Below are 21,057 nucleotides of genomic sequence, written 5' to 3'. Positions count from 1 at the left end.
GAGGCCTAATTTGGTTTTGGCTATCTCCTGGGCAGTCCGTGGTAGGGATATGTGGGTGCTTGCGTGCTTCTGGACGGCATCCTGCACTTGGTTCAACATGTGTGAAAAAAGTTGTTGTGAAATGCCATGCAGCTGCCCCACTGGGTGTTGATAGGTGCCTGTGGCCAGGAAGTGGAGCATGGACACCACCTTTAGTAGCGGGGGAATGGCAGTGCATATTTCTATGAGGCTGGCAATGTCGTTGTGTATCATGTCCATTATGGTGGTGATGGTGTCCCAGTCCAACCGGTACAGGGTGTGGATCTGCTCAGGGGTAAGGTTGAATGGCCTGGGTCTGATGCTTGGGATTGGTGGCTGCTTACGAGGCACTGCTGGCTGCGCTGGTGGTAATTTTTGGGACTGTCTCACCCTCCTTCTCCTCCTGTGTCTCCTATGTGCTGCCTGTTGTTGCTGCTGTAGTTGTTGGTGTAGTTGGTGTTGTTGCTGTAGTTGTAGCAGTATTGGCATGTCCTCCAGTGCCATGATTGCAACAGCTAGTCGTAGCATTTTGGTGTTGGAAGAGATGTGGTGTGTGGGTGTGCTAATTTTATACTGGCCCAGCCTCCATTGACTCCACCTGTGGGGATTGTGTGCACCTGTGGCAGTTGGCTTGATTGCTGATTGCTGTTTGCGGGTGGTCCGCGAGGCCTGTATGGCTGGCATCGTGCAGCCCGTGATTACCGGCTTTGTGATGCCGGCATTTGCATGTCCGTGTGGGTTGGATGTTCTCCTATTACCGGCATGCCGGCATTTGCTCCCCAAAGGGGCGCATGTACATGCCCATGCCGCTATTAGTGGCACCGTTATTTAGGGTGCCGCTAATAGCGGGTTGCCGGGTCATAATACATAATACATAATACATAATACGGGTAAGCAATGCCGGTAATCCTTTACCGGCATTGTTTTTCCCTTACCGCCAACCTCGTAATGAGGCCCCATGTGTCAATATGAGGAGTCAGAAGAAAATGTTGCTCTATAGCAATCACAACTCAATAATGAGCAGTATAACATTTTCCTAAAAGTAACTACAGAAATTGAACATGGTTTGCAGCATGAAAGTAAAACTTGGAGCTGTCAAAATTATAAACCTGTACTCCTCTATGTAAGTGGTGAAGCTAGTTCAGACAAAACATTCTTAATAGAAATCATCAGCAAATTCCTCCGAAAATTCACAAACAACAAGCTTTCAACTGTTTTAACAGCCCCCATAGGTTTAGCTGCCTACAACATAAGAGGTGTTAGGAGGTGTTTCTTTACACCAACTGCTGCTCCTTCTAGTAGAACACCAAAACAAATTAGAGTATTACACACTTTCAACAGAAGCTGCTATGGAGCTACTCAGAATTCTGAAGCAAATGAAAATGCTCCTAATAGATGAGGTGAGCATGGTCTCCAACCTAATGTTGGCTTTGATTCACCTCAGATTGCAAAATGTTCTTAAAACGAACTACAAAGAACTCTTTGGAGGAAAACACATTACTGTGTTTGGATATCTCCTACAATTAACACCAGTGAAAGGTGAAACTATTTTTAAAACCTTTGGACACAAACTGTGTCGTAACACACTTGGCAGCATATGAAATGTACATCTCTGGCAACATTTCCAATACAGAGAACTAACTCAAAACATGCGTCAGTCTGCAGAACTCACCTATGCTTAACATGTTAAAAAGCATTCGGATCGGTCTTCTTTCTTAGGATGCACAATCTATCTTAAATAATAGACTCATCCATGAGCTGTATGGGCATGACACATCTGCTCCTGATGTCATGTAACAATTAACACACAAAAATATGAAATGTATGTCCTTAATGCAAACCCTAGCAAGCTGTAGGCAATTCAATGAGGCAATGTTAAAAAAAGAAATGCACCAATAGTGCATATTAACTCCACATACAAACTGGAAGTGCATGGCATGACACTCCCTATGTGTCAACAAGCAACAGCACAACTGAATAGCTTAGAAAACTCTATCTCCAACACAGCTGGTTTGGAGAAAATCTTAACATGAAATGTAACCTTGACATGGAGCAAGGTTTCGTTAATGGTTTAATTGGAACAGTTGTTGCTTCCAAATGTATCCACGCGACAAAAACATTCAGTAAACAACATCCCCATTGATACATTTTCAGAAGTTAAAAGGATAGGATGCTCTTTCTCTTGCACATGCAGTCACTATTCACAAATTGCACGGTCTAACCCAGATCAGGCTTTTATTGACATTGCAGCACAGTCTTTAAAGAAAGTATGAGTTACGTAGCACTGTCACGTCTGCGTTCACTCGAAGAACTATTTCTAGTCAATTTTGATGCAAACAAAGTCAAGGTTGTCATTCCTTTCATCGTGGATTACAACAGACCATGTGCACTCTGCACACCCCATCTCGATATGTACCCTGTACCTCAAAAAGGAACACTTGTTAAAAGAAAAGTAATGCAAACAGAACTTCTTAGAGTACTCCCAAGTAACACCAAAAAAATTGAAAAACAGCTGCTACTCCATCAAGTAGCACAACCACAAATTGATGTAGTGCAAATGCATTTGCACATCCAACAGCACAAACAAAGAGAATTGTGTATTCTAAAAAAACAAATGGAGTTCCAGCAAATGACACAGACAGAGAACTCTATGGTCCATTTACATTTTCCAACACAACCGGTGTAAATTGCTATGCAAATGTAGCAATCAATGTTCTGTTCCAATTTCCACCAATTGTGCAAAACATTTACTTGTACGGCAGAGACCAGTTGTGTTTGCAAATGCTCCTCCTTCATAGAAATGCAACAAACAATCCTGACAACACTTACAGTGTCTCAGGAATAAGGCAAGAATTGGACTACTGTGCTGGAATGGTAAGATTCACCATTAACATACAGGAAGATTCAAAATAATTTCTAATGTACTTACTACAAGTGCTGGAAAGCAGAAATATACCTAGATTTCATATGCATGGAAACATACATGCATTGTTTTCAACCATGTTGTGTAATTACATGCCCTGCCGTAGCGGCCGCATAGTTATGATTAAGTTGCTCAACTCATAGGAAGAACACTTTTTGGACAGTTTATAACTTCGCTCCCCCTGGATGAATTCTCACCAAACTTTGGAAAACAAGTATATGGCCCACTCTAAATAATTGTGGTAAGTTTGATCATCTTTTGTGATGGCGGCAAAGTTATAGGGGGGTCCCAAACATTTTCTTTTCCACAGACTGGATGGCAAAAAATTGTGCTCACGCCTACTGCTCAAACCGCGGGATGGATTTTCACCAAATATGTGGCAGGAGCGGTGGCTTGGTCCCAAAAGCATGCTTTTGTAAATTTGTTGAAAATCCATCCAGTTGTTTTTTTAAAAACAGGCAAAAAGTCGGTGCCAAAATGTTAGTGATATCATTTCCTGGTTCGCATTGTGGATAGGACTCCGGTTGGCCCGGAGGGCCACGTGATGTCCTCGGACATGCAACGTGATCGCTGATTGGCTGGTTGGAAGCATGATGTGCGACAAATTTTTCCAAAACGCCCGCCACGTTGTATCCATAGCAATGTGGCAAACATGACTGGAAAACATGTTTTGGGTATCTGCTGTTGGGAAGAGGGCCTGGAAAGGGTGCAGGAGTAGAAGATGGTTCATATGATGTATTTGTTTAGGTGGAAGAAGACTGTGTTGTGGCCGCGGTGGCTGCGGACACCGCGGCTGCTCGCAGGTAGGTCCTGAGGAGAGTTGGTTATGTGGTGACTTGAGCAGGCTTCATAGGGGAGTGGAAAGTAGATGCTTTGAAGATGTTTGTATAGGCTGTATTATACTGTGTTGTTTGTGGCAAGCTGCTGGCAAGCTGCTGGACACTTGATTGCATGACCCGAGAGTCTGCCTACTGGCGTGAAGTAGTGTAATAGTATATGTACAGAAGTGGACAGGGCCTCATGCGGCTGGATTATGTGTGTGGGTTGTGGCCATTGTACATATATTTGGGTGCATGGCTGTATTATGGTGTTGAGATTGTGGCCAGCTACTAGACTGTTGCACCCAAGAGTCTGGCCACTGGTTGAAGTAGCCTAATAGTATGTGTGGAGAAGTGGAGAAGGTGTGTGGAAGCTGGGTTATTGGACTGCCCCGAGGATTTTTGCCACTGGGCAGATTCTTGGGTGCATGGCTGTCTTATGCTGGTGTAATTGTGGCCAGCTACTAGAGTCGTGGGGAGTTTGGCCACTGGTTGAAGTAGTGTAATAGTATGTGTAGAGAAGTGTACAGGGATGCAGGCAGTTTATGGTAGGGAACTGGAATTTGAATGGTTGCAAGTAGTGCAATTGTATGTGTACACAAGTGGATAGAGCCTCTGGTGGTTGGCTTATGTGTGTGGGTTGTGGCCAGTGTCTAAAATTGATGGGTGCATGTCTGTATTATGCTGTGGTGATTGTGGGCAGCTACTAGGAGTCTGACCACTGTATGCAAATACTGTAATAGTATGTGCAGAGAAGTGTACAGGGTGTGTGGCAGTTGCTTTATTGGACTGTGCTGAGATTCCTGGGTATATGAGAGTCTGTCCCATGGGTGCAAGTAATATAATCGTATTATAATTGAGGTGGGTAGGGCCTCAGGCAGCTGGCTTATGTGTGTGAGTTGTGGTTAGTCAGCAGATTTTTGGGTGCATGGCCGTATTATGCTGCAGTGGTTGTGGCCAGGTCGTAGACTCTTGGGTGCCTGGCCGGAGGCCATACAACCAACAGTCTAGGGTTGGCCACAACCACTGCAGCAAATACAGACATGATTCTGTATAGTAAGTTATATCTTAGTTTTGGTGCTGTTTGTATACAAAGTTCTGCAACAACATACACATACTTGGTTTGGTACTTCAGCAGATGTGCTTTTAAAGTTGGCTATTTCTTTTTACGTGTGTAACAGAAATATGCTATTTGTAAGGTTTTCGCTACTCTTCTCAAAAGTTACTGGATTTTCTAAGTGATCTTTACTTCCAAAATATTTGCTTTGGATGTGGTCTATTTCTTCAAGGAGTTCTTTGGCTGTGCCATGTAGGAGACTGTTCCAGTTCTTAATCAGGACTTTTTGCATAGTACAGTCTCTGGACAACATTCTGTATGGTTTCTCTAACTTTGTTTGTCTACTAGTTGTTGCCACATGTATTTGTCTTTTGTAGGTACACCATTCACTAGGATAATCAAAGATTGACCTAATGGCCGTTGCACTCCTAGAGTGTCTACATTTCCTTTAAGTTCTAATGGCAAATAAACTACTTTGCCACAAATGCCTTTCAGTAATTTAGAAGGTGGCAACTTGGCTGTAAGTGTATTATAGCATGACATTGGTGTACTGTTTGGATTATAATGCTCTCATATAAATTAAGCTGTTGGAGAGGTTTTGAAAGTGGGAATATTTCCAAGTTATGAAGGCATTTGCTATTATCAAGCTGTGTATAGTGGAAATGTGTGTCGCTAATATTATGATGTGATGGAAGGTGCTTTGAGGTGCAGGGCAATTTTTTCGTTGTTTTCTATGGAGTTGCTTTTTGGTAGGCATTCTCTTGTGTCTGTTGGAGAAAAAAGGAGGAAAGTGTGGCTTGAAAGTTGTGCAATGTATTTGCGTGCACTGTGTGCATATCAAATCAATCAAAAGAAAATCATATCAGGGCAGGCACAAATAGAGGACTGTGTGATTATCCAATGGGCTGTTACTTCTGGTTGGGAAAGTTGTAATAGTAGCTGTGTGTGTTGATGTGTGAAGGGTTTTCTGCAGTGCATATGACAGTGTAGTGTGCATCAATAAGTAAGGACATTTTGATGTTTTTACAATATTAGTGGGTGTTATGATACTGGTGTTCAGATGAGAATACAAAGAGTGTGCCTGCTGAGGTGCAATGAGTAAGATTGAAACAAAATGGTGTTGGATTGGATGGAATCTTGTAGGCTACTATATGGCTACACTGCACTGTATGGGTAACAGAAAGAATACTACTACACTACTGTACTTACTTTGTTGGATGTGAAGATTAGATTTCCTCGGTATACACGCATTTTGCCGACCTATTTTTGGTCGTGGTACTTTTCATCGCCGGATTTTACATTGCCAGAAATCTCGTTTTTTATTTTTTTTATTTTGGGGGGTGTTTTGTTGGGGTTGGGGTATTATTATAATAGTAAGGGGAGGTAAAAAAAACCCAAAAACAGGGTTTCTGGCAATGTAAAATCCGGCGATGTACCACGACCAAAAATAGGTCGGCGAAATCATGTAGAACCGTTTTCCTCATGGTTTTATCTTCTAGTACAGATGTTTCTGTTTTTCAGGAGGCGGTTCTTCACTGCAGTTGAGAAAGAAGAAAATTAGTATGTGTGGCAATTGCACAATAATTGTACTAGAAGAACACATTATTGTAGACTGTAGGAGGATTTGTTGGGAAGAAGAGTTAGTAACATTGCACGTGATTATGAGTATGGTTGTAGCACTGCTGTTGGTGTAGACGGGTTACCACCAAATTCCTAATATGTGTTTGGCAGGTAGCTACCCAGTGTCACTAGGATATTAGAGGCCCTGTTGGCCTGGAAAGTCAGGTGTTGGAAAATGTCACTCTCTATGTGTGTGCAATTGTACAGCATTGTATGGGAATAGGGTCTTTGGAGCACCAGCATTGTTGTATTTGGGGTTGCTGGTCCTGTGATAAGTATGCCCTACAGGGCTCCAGTTTTCAAAGTGAGAGAGTTATTGTTGCTCTAATTGTATTGAAAATGGCATACTGTAAGTCACAGTATTCTGAGTAAAATGGAGAAGCGAAAAAAGATTTACAGATTAGAAAGGAAAATGTTAGTGTGTGCAATTTCATTAACTTTCCCACACATGGATGCTTTGCACATGAGTGCTATTGCAGTATGTTGGAAAAATGCATTCCCTTTCCTTTTATGTATTTATAAAAAATTACAGACAGCAGTGCTGTAAATATGCACATGCATTCATTTGGTTTCCTGCACATGGTGGTGAAAGGAGTATTTGTAAATGCATTGCATGTTGTCATTTTTCAATTTATGTACATGCCATTCTTTGGTAACATACATTACGTTTTTGTTTTCAGTGTGTATTGTGGAGGTTATGCTGCAGGTGTGTCTGTGTGAGAAGTGGTTTTAAAAGTGACAGAAGGAAAGAAGAAAATAACAGTTTCTACATTAGAATGGGTGATATGGGCATACATACGTGGCATGGTCATATACTGCAGTTTCACATATGATCTGGAACTTAAACATGCCGTGGACATGTTTTACATGTGAATTTCTTTTCTGTTACAAAAAAAAATCACACAGACTGATGCTGAAATTGAAATGTCTGTTTTCAAACTGTTATGAAAGTGCTCATTGAAAGAATACTTTCTAAGCATACAGTATTGTGAGTAACTGCCACTTGATGTCAGGAGATGTGACACATGAGAGTATGATTACTGAGTAGGTTATGCAGGGCAAGTGGCAGGAACCCTGTTGACATGCATTTGTAAAAGAGTTGGAAATGTACCTTACAAAATGCATGCATAACTGTACTTTGTTTTGGTGGATGCAGATGTGGATAAATCTGGAAGTAGACATCTTGGAGAATTTTACAGTAGTTTTTGATGCAGGTGATTGGGAATAACAGGAGACCTGTACTCTGAGTGTTGCACAGTGCATCTGCAGTGTTTAACTGAGATGACAGAGTTAGATGTAGAGGTCTTGCATGTGATTGGTGGATGGGTGTGTGACTGATTGACAGTAGCCAATGAGGAAGTACTGCAAAGAGTGAAGTGGAATGGAAGAAGGGCTGCCCTGTGTTACAGGGTTCACGGACACCGCAGTGGGCCACGTATAGGGTGTTACAGGTCTTTCCTGGATGCCAGCCATGGAAATTGGATTATGGGGATTAGCCAATCAAGTGTTGAGATTGTGCTTCATAGGAAGAAAGGGTAATACTTTTTTCATTGCTGTGTGTAGTGAAGATGGCAGCGATGCAGAGAGTCAGTGTGTTGATGGTGTTAGATTCCTTTGTAAGTGATCTGCAGAGGTATGTAAGGGAAAGAGGAATTTCTACTAATCTTGGATTTTATGGAGAGGAGGCTTTGTGGTGCGGGGTGCCTGGCCGCAATTTGCAAGTTGTGATATGAACACTTTCAGTACTCCTGATGTTGTCATGATGCATTGTGGAGCACTGCATTTGGGTTATGTCATTGCTGCAAGTTTGTTCAGTGCACTGAAGGACTTGGTCAAGGCACTGATGCTCCTTTTTCCCAGTGCACAGGTGTTTTTCTCACACATACCACCTATAGCAGTATAAAACAACCCCAATGCTATCTCATCTCAGCAGGATGCAGGAAGGTGTCTTATAAACAGAAGCATGTCTGCATTTGTGTGTAGTGCTGGGATGTTCTCTTTCCACAATGAAAACATGAATTCTCTTAGTGTCAACTTTTTCTAGCATTGGAAATGCCATTTTCTTTTACAATGTAAGGGATGCTTTGAAAAGGTTCATGTAAGACTGTAAGCCTGTAAGGAACAAAAGAATAGGCCAAAACAAATACAAAATAAAAAGTGTTTGTTTACAAGCACCTTCAAAAAAAGTATCTTTTCAGAGCCACCACTGAAGAAGTAATCTCCTACCCTGGGCTACATTTCTGTCCCCAACCCCTTGAATTGGAGTATATGTCCTCAGACAATGTTGGAGTCTGTGGCTCACACGTGCCACATCCGGGGCTTTTGAGGATGGCAGGCATGGAAATGGGACTGTGGAGGCCAGGGGATTGGCCAATAAGGTTTCCTGGGTGTGGTATGCAAGGGGAGAGTATGGAAGAAGGTCTGTTTGCTGAGAGGAGTGCAGATGGCTTTGGCTATGGAGGCTGAGTGTGTGTATTTTGGAATATTCGTGGATCCATTGGTTTCAGGTTTATGCAGAGCAGTGTGGAGTGGCTTCACATCTTAGATTTGATCATGTAGATGTTCAGTGGTATGGAGTGCATGGCATGAAGTGGGTGGACTTGCTTCCACTTTGTGCCACTTTGGTGATGTGCCATCATCTGGCCATTATTATTGTGCATTGTGGAGGGAACAGTTTAACATAATATCACTGCAGTTTGCGATGAAGGAGGCATTTGGGAAAGTCATGGGCATGTTTCTAAACTCCAGAGTAATTTTTTCTCACATTGGCTGCACTCCAGATCATTTGGTCCACAAATGGAGAAAGCTAGGTGCAATGTTAACAAGGCAGTTTGCAAATTTGAGCAATGGTTGGCATGTCGTCCTCCCAAACATTATATTTCGTAGTACCAATATTTTTTGCAGAGATGAAGTCCATCTTACTGATGCTGGCAATCAGCTTTTTTTGCGTATTATATGCAAAATGCTTTGCAGCCCTTTTTACAACCATAAAAAGAATTTAGCAGTAGGTGTTGCCCACTTTAAATCTTCCTTTTCGGAGCCCCCACTTTCCTAGGCGAAAGTGCAATGTTTTTGATGGCATCACCATTTTTAGGAAGTCTGTGGACAACCGTGCTGTCAGCGAACTTCGCAGGCTGTGCAGGGGCATGCACCATTTCTTTGCTACTTCTATTTTTGAACTGTGAAAGGTGGCTCTGAAAAGAACAATTGTTTTGGGGGGTTGTTGTTTTTGATTTTTTGAGTATTTCTATACAGGAAACAAAAGGAAGGTAGGGTAGGGAAGGGTCACCAACCACAGGGACGAAGGGGTAGGTGGAGAGATGAAGATGTTGTGTGGTCCTCACTTAGGTAGGGGGCAGTCATTCTCGTACTTCCAGACCGTAGCTTCAAAAGCATTTTGTTATTGTTCCCCCTGCAGAGTTCTGAGTCGCAGTACATAAACAGTACAGTGACCCTCAAAAGGCAAGGGTCCACTGGATTATGTATGGCCTGTGAGGGCTGTTCAGGGATCTGCTGCCCCACAGGAGGTGGTCCTGTAGCTGTACAGTCCAGGCTTACTGCAGTGCAGTGAACCTTGGCCACATACGCCTTGGGCACCCCTCCAAGGGTTGTTAATATCCTCCACACACAAGACTCACGCTGGCAGCTGGTAGTGGGGACTTCCACTACTTCATCCTCTTCCTCTTCTAGATCCCCCTCTGCATCACCACACCTGTTCCCCTCTCCAGGCCCTCCAGAAAGTGGTTGTGATGGTGGTGAGGGTTAGAGTTGTGCTGAGGAGGAAGCAGCAGCAGTAGCAGCAATGGATTCCATAGTGTAGAACAGCAGGAATCCAGCAACAGCAATCCCAATCTCAGCCAAGTGCTCTGTCCTGGGTAGCCAAAAACAGAATGAGCAGCTGCAGAGGGTTGTGCACTCCCCGGACACTTCAAACCCCAAGCTGGGCTCAAAAGGTTTCAAAAAGTCTCTAGACCAATCAGGGCATGGTCTAGGACCTCTGCAGGGGTGACATTTTAGCTTAAAACACCCTGGATTGGACAGAAAATGCACTTTTAAAATGTTTGAGGGTATGGACAGTGTCTGCATATAGTCCCGATGCTCAAAGCGGGTGCAGTCACATGATGACGTCCGTGAACGTCCAAGGAAAGAACGGCTGTCCGTAGAACTCCTATTTGCACCGGATACGCTGTGTGAATGCGCATAGGTGTCCGTAGGACAAGGGCGGGACCCCCAAACTAATTAAAAGTGTGACACGTGCAGTCGCTGTCGGAGGACAGGATAAAGGCCATCCTGGGCAAGGTACAATGGCTGTTGACCATGGAAACTGCCAGGGTGAGGTCCATCAAGACCCTGCTCAGCATGATGTCATCATGCATCTACCTCGTTCGGATGTGCAGGCTGCGGATGCGGCCGCTGCAAGAGTTCCTCGATGCCTGTTGGATCCAAGTATTGGGAAGCTCCGAGGACAAGATCGCCCTCAACGAGACATTCCATCGAGCGATTCGGTGGTGGGGAGTCCACATGCATCTAGTGGTGGGCACAGACTTCCAGACCCCAGCCCATCAGGAGACTGTGACGACGGACGCCTCCCTGGAGGGATCGGGCTCACACCAGAAATATCCACGCAAGAGTTCGATGCTGGAAATGCATTGGAGCGACAGGGCCTCCCTGTCCTTGGCCTGTAGTCATTTTTCATTTGTGTTCTGTGTTTTTTTCTGCCCAGGAGTCCATGTGCCACACTTAGATTGAATCCTCAACCTAGCCTGCGTCGCGTCTAGATAGAATTGTGAATGTTAGCATGTGCCACATTTAGATAGAAATGTGAATGTTGGCATGTGCCACACTTGGATGGAATTCTTGAGTTTAGCCTGCATTGCATCTAGATAGAATTGTAGACACACACTTGGGTGGAATTCTTGAGTTTAGCCTGCATTGCATCTAGATAGAATTGTAGACGCACACTTGGATGGAATTCTTGAGTTTTGCCTGCATCACATCTAGATAGAAATGTGATTCAATGATTGACATACGATTCACCTGCCGAGCCTGGACCAAGCGTACAATCATGAATCAATAACCAACTCACTAACAATTTTACCCCTCTGCATAAACCTCTCAAACTCTAAACAAACACAACCACAAATCTATAGCACAACATAATGCACAAACTTCACTACACTGCAACAACAAAACAAAACACACATAGACTCGCACAACAGTACACAATGGCTACCAAACGGAAAGCACCCCAAGCCTAGCCAATGGACCCACCGGGCTGTGGCCTCCAACACTACATCACTGCTCTCTTGCACTTCTCCAGCTTATTCCCACTAACTTACCCCCCTTCCCTTTTTCAGAGCTGCCAGAGTGCCAGGGGACCTGGTGGTGATAGTGCGCGGTACAAATATCCTTTAACATTAACATAACATTAACACGTGGAGAAGACAGTTCCAAACAGGCGCAGTGGGACACCCATAGGACACCAGTGGGACCCCTGAACTAATTAAAAGGATGCCACAAGTTTACGGACATCTGCAGACAGAAGCAGTGTTTGGAGGGCACATGGAACAGATGCGCATGCACCCAGGTATCCTTAGGACAGGGGTGGGGACCCCTGAAACAATTAAAGGTACACCACAAGTATACTGACATCTGCGGACAGGCGCGGTGTTCGGAGGGCACAGAGGATCAGATGCGCCTGTGCCCAGATGTCCATAGTACAGGTATGGGACCCCCAAACTAATTACAAGTACGCTACAACTTTACACACCTGTGCAGACTGGCGCAGTGTTCGGTGGGCACAGGGGATCGGATGCGCATGCACCCAGGTGTCCGGAGGACATGGTCTGGGTCCCCGAATCATATAAAGGGGCATCTTGATTTTGCGGACATGTCCGGACAGGCATAGTGTTTGGGGGTACCTCCATTTTCATTACGGACATGCCAGATAGTCGCGCTGTCCGCGGACTCCAAATGGGGCTTTTTAAAAATGGAAAAAAGACATACACACACACGCACACACACACTAACAGTATACACATAGTTATTTAATTACACTAAGAAATACACTACATTAGGGAAGCGGTATCAGATTGGGAAACATATACAGGAGATTTGGGGAATGTGTAGTTTTCAAGAGGCTGTTCATCAGGGGAGGAACGGATTGAGGTCTCATCATAGTTTTGTTGATTAAAGGGGTTTGGTGGGGGTAATTGGCTGGGACAGGTACAAGTGGGGCAGTGGTATTTAATATTGTCCATCATATGCCTTTCTACAAATCTCTTCAACTGTGCAAAATTGGTGTTAAGATGATTACATTTTGGGTCAGTCTGTGCACATCTTCTTGCACAATTGGTGGTAATTCCAGGGCACTTTCGTCATTTGTACTATGCACTGTTAAAAGAAAACATGTTTCAGTAACGTGAAGCAATTTACATTATTGTTTCTACTTAAAAAATTGTATTGTGTACCATTAGAGTTACTTCTGTCAGTCATTTCATCAAGGGGGACATTTTCCTCTAGCCACTCCAGGTTGCTTGCCATTTGTGTGTAAAGAAAACAATACTTCTTACAAGGCATGTACATACAACAAAGTCCAATGTTACAGAAAGAAATATAGTTTACTTACTACTTTTTCTATGGGTTTCTCTTAGCAGGTTGGACTTGCTTGTGACAGTTGTTTCTGACTGTGAAAGCAAGGCTGCACTGAGGTAATATTGTTAGATGGGCAGGTCACTTTTGGGCTTGGTGCATTCCATGAAGTAATTGCACTTCTGTTTCATAAGTACACATACTTAATTTTTGATTGGGTACATATATGTGTTGCCCTTCTGTTTGTTTGATGGACGTTACAACAATGTAAGGTAACCCATGTGCTTTTGGGCAGTGCAAATGTTGTCTGGGGTCTGCAGACACGCGCACAGTCCGCAGACTCTGTGGCCGCCATGTTGGGGCAAGTGTGGTCAGTATGATGTAAGGAATATGTTCACAAATCAAGGGTATCCTGGTAAAAACATATGAAATTCAATTAAAAAACCTTGCTAAAGGGATGTTATGGTGAAGTTGCACTAATAAAAACCAAATTCAGTGGAAAAACCTTGTTATGCTTGTTAACTCGTGCCACCAGTGTGCACTGCTAAGACTAACACCCAGGACATCAAAGATGACATCACAAATGTCATTGATGACATCACTGAGGAAAATCGCATGTTTGGCAACTTGTATTTGTTCACTGACATATCTAGGCCAGGTGGTTTTGTTCACTGACAGTCAGAAACTTAAAATTCAAAAGGTACTATATATGAAGCCGTTACCCTTCTCATATGTTCTTACAGTATTTTCCTTAGAGTTTCATTGCAGCTTTTGGTGCATATACATGGGGCAATAAGCAGGCCTCAAACACACCAATCATTTCTGTACATGAAGATAAATGTTAAGGTTATTAACAGATCATGACGATACTGCTTCTTTTTTACTTATTTTAGTTTCCCTGTATGTGCCTCTGATTTGTATGCATTGTAGTCCACGGACGTTGGGCAGCATTTACAATGTTCAGAATTGTAGGGGAGACCCAAAAAAGATGTACCCAGCAGCCAAAAATCAGATGTACCTAAAATCCCAACTAATGTTTACAACACGCAAATATACCTTATTGCACAAACACTCATGATAAAAAATCCTATGGAATGCACCAATCACAAACCATACGTGTACACTTCATATAATCTCTTCACTACAACTGTGCATACAGATTAAGAAACACCAGGTGCTTATTGGCAGCACATGATAATTAAATAGTAAGTGCATTGCTTTTATTTCTCTTTTATTAGCTTTCATTACATGAACATGTATTATGAAACATAAGCCTTTTTTGTTCTCACAGAAATGACAAACACGCTTGAAAGGTTAGAGGAGAAGTTCCCAAAAGGAGAAATGAGCGAAGATAACATCTCTAATGGTATACAATAGATATTTTAATGTAAATAAATAATGTATTTTGTACACACCTTACTAAAATAATAATTTCTATTTCTCTTGCAGTACATAGTTTTCATGAAGAAATCATGCCCCAGTTGAATTATAACCAATCCCCAGAACCACAAACAGAAGCCCTATCCCCAACTGTAAATAAGCAAATCATGAACTTGTCCAACAAATTAGATGAACTTAGTAATGTACAGTATGTGAAAAAGCATATGATTAAAAATGTTTCCTATCAATGTCTTTCTTGCACCTGTCCCCCTTCACCCCAGCATTCATCCCCAGCAAATTCCCAACATTTTAATCAAAAACACTTTGATGAAACCTCACTCCCTTCCTCCCCTCTTAATTATTGTACAAAAGTTCCTGATTCTCCCATTTATGTTTCCCATTCCGATACCCCCTCTCTTCCATGAATAAATATATTTGTACTATAGATTTATTGTTTACTGTTGTGTAATGTTCCTACTTTTTAAAAACTCCCATTATGCGACCGCAGACTACCCAACTGTCCGGGCTATCCACACTCAAAATGGAGGTTTATCTGGACAACCGTGATATCCATGCGCCTTTCGAATACCCCCTGGAGCATATCAGGGTCACCCATCGGGGTCACAGTCGTCCAAGGATATCATCATGTGAGTACACCTGTGCGGTGTGACAGCGGTGTTAATTAACTGTTGTTGTGGCCATAGACATATTAAAAGTCAATTTCCAACCAATCAAGGGTGTTTCAAGCTGAAACATTACACTTGCACAGCTTGCATACCCATTCTATGTTGATCTGGCAATTTCTTACAACTTTTCAAGGCCTTTTTGTGACTTTGTAGTCTGTGGACAGTATGACTGTCCGTGGACGGTTCCTCTAAAGGGACCCACCCATTACATTTCCTCATTCTCAATCTGGCTATCCAAGAGAGAGCACCTGCTTTACAGATCTATTTGCAGAACTTATTAGAAACCATCATGGCATCTGTTATGGCCATCTCTCCTTCCCAGCTACCACCACCACCTCAAAAACCTGGAGCTCCTGGAGAGGGGAACAGGCGCAGTGATGCAAAAGAGGATTAAAATGTTTTAAATGTCTGCTTTTACAAATTGAACTAAGAAAACATTTCACTAAATTTCATTGCTTCATCTCACTTTCACAAAAACTGCTTCAAAGCATTATGAATGTTTATCACAAAAAACTGATTACCCATATCAATTAGTTGAACTCCAACTCGCTGAAAAATGTTGGGCCTATCAAATTTAATGTTCTCATTATGAAACAATGAAATTCCAGTCACGTTCTACAAACGGTTTCCACCTCAATCAATGATAATAATGTCTGGATGTTTCAATTGAACCATATTTGCACTTCATGCCTCACACTCCATACTAGAACACCTTCAATTCAGGGAATCCAAGATCTTTGGCTATTCCTCAATGCTCAGCATACACCGTCACCCAGTGGACCCACGAGTCCCCCAAAATTCATAAATTTTGCCTCCTGAAATTTCCATAGCCATTTAAAATCATCTAACAGCTCCTGCTATCATCTCTTCCTGTACTGCACACCCAGGAAACCTGATTGTCCACAGATACCTCGACAGTCCGCACCCTTCACAGTCCCATTTCCATGCTAGGCAACCTCTATAGACCTGCATGTGGCACGTGCCATCCACAGACAACCGCAGTGTACATGGACAAATCATCCAATTGAAAGGGGTGGGGAGAGTCACACTTAATTTAAACCATTTCTTATACATTGGTGGCTCTTAACCTTTTTTTGTTTTTTTCAGTTTTGATTTATTTTTGCTTTTCTGATCTGTATTTCCTAAAGTACTTACACATGTTTTCATATGCACTGTACATCTTTTTCACATACATTTCTCAGTGCATTTTTAATATTTACAAGGAACATCCACTCCATGTTTATCCACCTCGATGTTTTCATTTTCAAAAGATGCCATGCCCACACCATTCAGAAAAGCACATACATATTTATAAGGTGCCTACCTTGTTCTAGTTGTGCACAAAACACATTTGGGCATCTGTCAGGCACTCAATCTTGCGGAGAGGTAGCACGTACACCTGCCTCCCTATTGGGTCTTGGTGCATGGCTGATAGAAAATTCAGGCCTCCGTGACCTGCCGGGGAAAGAGGGTTAGGGTCCATTGGATTGGATAGGTGAGGGGAATTGGAAAAACCGGGAAAAGGGTAAGTTAGAGGTATTGGGTAGGAAGGGGGGCTGAAGGGAAAGGTCCGCCTTGTTGTCACCTCCTGGGGTTCCTGAGATCGATGGTACTCCGCACACACACTCCCTTACACTCATGCACACTATGCCCCCAAAGACCTGCCTAATCTTAATCTCCAACACAGTTATTAGTGTAAACACATAGCATAGTATGGGATGCAGAAGAATTCCTGTCACACTTCGTTTTCAGTAACTGATGTTGGTTGTTCACTTCACACCAATATTTATGTTCCTAAGGTTTTTGGTACTGTATGTAACATGGATAAATATGTGCTCTATGTGCCAATAGAGGACATTTGTTTTGTCTATTTTCAATATTACGAGATTAAAATCCAAAAGTTATTTCTATAATCTAGGCTCTGATCTATCTACACATTTGACACTGATGTTTTAAATTTGTTCTTTATTGACATTGTGAAACTGCCTAATAACCTTTTGAGTTAAAATTTGAACTTTTTTGAGGTACGCCAGTACGTAAATGATCGCCTCTATGGCGTAAAACCTTCAATGAATGAGTAATTTGTGTATAGGGATTATTTTCCCTTGGGAGCGCATTTGGGTTGCTGGGTAGCAAATACACAGCTCTGGTTCAACCCCTCTACAAGGCACAAAGTGTGCTAGTTTAGTTAGAAAATCCACCACTACTAACACAGCAGTAAAACCATGACTCATTGGTAGGTCTACTATAAAATCTAGAGATATCATATGCCAAGGTATTGGTGGTGTGGGTAAGGGCCGTAATAGTCCAGCTGGTTTTTGATGATCTGCCTTATTCCTTAAACAACATTCACACGTGCGTAAGTTTTGCTGAATGTCTTGCTTCATCTGAGGCCACCAGAAGTGGCGTGCTAGCAATTCATAAGTCTTGGCTATTCCGGGATGTCCCACGAAAGGTGCATAGTGTCATTAATGATGTGAGTCATCATAATACTTATAATTGAAACAACTGGCAGGTATCCCCCAGGGACTCACCGTTACTTCTGTTCCTCCTCCTCCTATGACTGACACCTTCCTGCAGGGAAAGACTCCTCTTCTTTCAAGCGGAGAGAAGAAAGTGAAAAGTCTCCCAAGTACTTCTTCCCCCCCCTAGATAAAACCAGGCAGGGGAAGAAATCCCAGGGAAACCCTCTGGGGAAGAAAACCCTGTGCCGAAGGTAGCGGTATGATGTCTTCAGTTGCAGACGGAGATTCCGGTGCAGTCCGAAGGTCGTTCGTCTTGAAAGAGAAAGAGACTGGTAAGTATCAGCAGGTAAGTGAATAGTGGATATGTAAGATTTAGAGTAACGTAAATTACCCTTAAACAGGAACGATGTGTGGGAAAAGGTGCCAGTCAGCCTCAGGATACTTCTATGATTATAAAAGAGGTTGGATGAGAAACCGTGGGAAAGCAGAAAAGAATAATGGGAAGCCACGGGGAAGTCTTTACCTGAGAGGCTAATAGGGCGGAGCTAGGAGTTGTTATGGTGTAGCAGAGTCTTGCGTGGGCGGTCGTAATGTCGGGGTGATTTGTACCTGTACCTATGCGAAGGAAGATAGCATAGTGAGCCGGGAAGGAAGGAAAGACGGGAAAAGATATTCCGAAGAATATCGAATTAAGCTTACCGCGGACCGGAGCAAAACCGGAAGGCAGACTTGGGTTAAAGAGGGACGGAGTCCGTGGAATCGGGAGAAAGGGAGGCAAAGGGAGCTGCACTAAAAGGGCGAGGCAGAACAGGAAAAGAATTAGAAAGCTGAAATGTAATGTATTTCAAATCGTATACGGAAGCCTAGAAGCGAACTTACGTAGCGTTGTGATAGCGGAGTAGCAACGCAACTCTGTGCTGATCTCGGAAACAGATATACCAACTCCCGGGTAGAGAGGCAGCACTTCCTGGAAACCGGGTTGTGCAGAGGCTAGACCCGCAACTCCGGTTACGGCGGCCATCTTGTGAGTAAAAATGGCTGACACCCGCCGTCCTAAGGTCCATTTATGCCACAAGGACCACCGTCCTCGGAGGGGCGTGACACATAGTGGCACCACTTGATGGCTTGTCAACGAATATCCAGAGTGAGTAGATATGGTGTGGGTCCATAGAAGGGGAGCCCATCCTTCTTGCTGGGATCATTCCACCGGGCCAACTCTTGCGCTGTTAATGCCTTCCTGATATCGGTGAACATGTCATCCACTAGAACACTGCCTATGATGCGTGCAGGTGGTACTATGGGCTTTGGATCTTCTGCTTTGTTGTACCTGACTTCTGATTCTGGGTAATGGGATAAGATGTTGGTTTTTCTGTTCCCTGCCCCAGGACGATATGTGACTACAAATTTGAAGTCAGCAAAATACATGGCCCAACGTAATTGATGGGGATTTACAGCCTTGGCAGATTTCAAGAATTGGAGGTTCCTGTGGTCAGTCAATATTTTTATGGTATGTTCAGCTCCCATCAAATAGTGATGCCACTCACTGAATGCCGCCTTAATAGCTATTAGCTCCCTATCCGCTATTAGATAGTTGAGTTCCGCATGCAACATGGCGTGTGAGAAGTACGCTACCGGATGAAATTGACCTGTGTCGTCTTGTTGGGATAGTATGGTACTGAGGGCGTAGCTTGAGGCGTCTGACTCTACGACGTAAGGATGAGTCGGGACTGGATGTAACAATACTGGAGCCGTTATGAACACCCTTTTTAAGGTTTGGAAACTTCTTTCTGCTGCAGCATCCCATTTGAACACTACTCCTTTCTTTAACAAACAAGTAATCGGCTGCACCTTTTTGGCAAACCCATCAATAAACCAAAGGTAGAAGTTTGCAAAACCCAGTACCGTCTGTTCTTCTTTGACTGACGTGTGTGACAGCCATTCTATAATGGTTCGCACCTTTCCTTGATCCATGGTCACTCCTTGGGCAAGAGAACAAATCCCAAAAATTCCACGGTGGTTTGGTGGAATTCGCATTTCACAAGTTTGGCATATAATTGGTGTTCCCTTAAATGCTGCAGGACTGCTTTTACATGTTCTTGATGTTCTTCTAAGCTCCGGGAATAAATCAGTATGTCATCTATGTAGACAAAGGCAAAAAGGTCCAAATAACCCCGCAAGACCTCGTCTAAGAAGTGCTGAAAGGCGGCAGGTGCATTGCAGAGTCTGAATGGCATGACTTGGTACTCATAGAGCCCACACTTGGTTCTAAAAGCAGTCTTCCACTCGTCTCCTTCATGCACCCGCACCAGATGGTAAGCTTCTCGTAGATCAAGTTTAGTGTAGATCTTGGCATTCGCGCATCTGGTCTAGCAAAGTAGGTATCAAGGGCAGCGGGTACAGATTTTTTATGGTTATTCAGTTTATCGCTCTGTAGTCAATACAGGTTCTAAAATCCCCAGTTTTCTTTGGGACAAAGAACAATGGTGATGACACCGGTGACATAGAATGACATATGAAACCGTTGGCTAAATTAGTTTTGATGTATTCTCGCAAGTGTTCGTTTTCTGACCCAGTTAGGGCATAGATTTGACTGCAGGGTAATGCTGCACTGGGCTCCAAATCGATCCTGCAATCGAATGCTCGATGAGGTGGCAGGGTCTCTTCTGCGGCTTTGCTGAAAACATCCCTATAGGCTTTGTAGACAGCTGGCAATGCCCCTGTACTTCCTATCATGTGTTTTTTGTCTTGGTGTACTCTGGGTTCTCCGAGTCTCAGGAACTTTGATTGGGATAGTACGACTATGCTCAGAGCAGTGACTCGATGAAAAGCATAAGGAACCCTGAGTCCAATCCACTTCTAGATTGTGGGTTCCTAGCCACGGCAACCCTAAGATCATCCCAAATTAAAGTGCTGCAATTTCATTGAACCTAATATCCTCATGATGCTGGGGATTGCATTCCAAATGTACCCATCTAGTTTGCTTAGTTATTAGGCCCGAAGTAAGTGGTGATCTGTCCACCGACTTCACTTCTTCCTTGCATTCTTTGTCATGTAGGGGAATCCCCAACTTGCATGCCAAATCTTGGTCGATGAAATTGCCTGTGGCTCCTGAGTCTATCATTAATGATATGGGCACTCGCTGGGCCGGCCAACTGATGTGGCCTGAGACTGTCACATGAGCCACCTCACGTGTTGAGTGTTTTCCAAAAGCTTCGGGGTGTTTTCTGATTGGCTCGTTCAGACCATCCTCACTGGCAAGCTTTTTCGTTTCTCGGCAGCTCGGCCTTAGGTTTGGCAGGACATTCTCTAACAAAGTGTCCCCTTTACCGCAATATAGACAGAGCTTTTCTCTGTGCCTTTTATCCTTTTCGTCCTTGGTTAACGGCCCACCCACCGTTCCAATTTGCATGGGTTCTTCTAATGATTTTTCATTCTTACTAGGCTTTGGCTGTTGATCCAATTTGGCCATGGGTGATGGTTCCACTTCCTCCAGTCCTGT

Source organism: Ambystoma mexicanum, chromosome 10 (genome assembly GCF_040938575.1).
Source record: "Ambystoma mexicanum isolate Mex_15411 chromosome 10, UKY_AmexF1_1, whole genome shotgun sequence".
NCBI classification, from domain to species: Eukaryota; Metazoa; Chordata; class Amphibia; order Caudata; family Ambystomatidae; genus Ambystoma; species Ambystoma mexicanum.
The sequence above is the reverse complement of the archived record's forward strand: the minus strand, read 5'-3'. Positions refer to the sequence as shown.